Source organism: Grammomys surdaster, unplaced genomic scaffold, assembly GCF_004785775.1.
Source record: "Grammomys surdaster isolate TR1022 unplaced genomic scaffold, NIH_TR_1.0 121171, whole genome shotgun sequence".
NCBI lineage: Eukaryota > Metazoa > Chordata > Mammalia > Rodentia > Muridae > Grammomys > Grammomys surdaster.
This window is the reverse complement of record NW_021616995.1, coordinates 1-709: the sequence shown is the minus strand read 5'-3', so window position 1 is coordinate 709 and position 709 is coordinate 1.

Here is a 709-nt window from a genome sequence, read left to right as displayed (position 1 = left end):
TTTTAAATCATATTCTAATACAAATCAAATGTTCTGCTTATCAATTTTCTATTTTTTATGAATTTTAAATTAAAATTTCTCCTTTTTCATAAATTATTTGATATCTCTTTTGTTTGTGTTTTCCACAGTGTTTTCAATTTCATAAATTTTTGGCCAAGGAAATGTAAAATTTTGTCAGGAACACCTATTTGAAATCACATTCCTTTACAAATCAAATGTTCTGGTTATCAATTTTCTATTTTTTATGAATTTTAAATGCAAACTTCTCCTTGTTCGTAACTTTCTGTGATTTCTCTTCCATTTGATTATAGTATATTATTGGCTTTGTAATTTTTCTTCAAGTTTTCAATATTTTTCTTGAACTTCTAACTAGCTTTTTTCACAGTGTTTTCAATTTTATGAATTTTTTTGCCAAGTAAATGATCAATTTTATCAAGAAAAACTCTTTTAAATCACATTCCTTTACAAATAAAATGGCATCCTTATCAGTTTGTATGTTTTATGTATTTTAAATGCAATTTCTCCTTGTTCATAACTTTCTTTGATTTCTCTTCTGTTTGATTATAATTTATCATTGGCTGTGTAAATTTTCTTCAAGTTTTCACTATTTTCCCTGAATTTTTCACCTGCTTTTTCCACAGGGTTTTCAATTTTATGAATTTTTTGCCAAGTAAATATTAAATTTTATCAGGAAAAACTGTTTTAAATC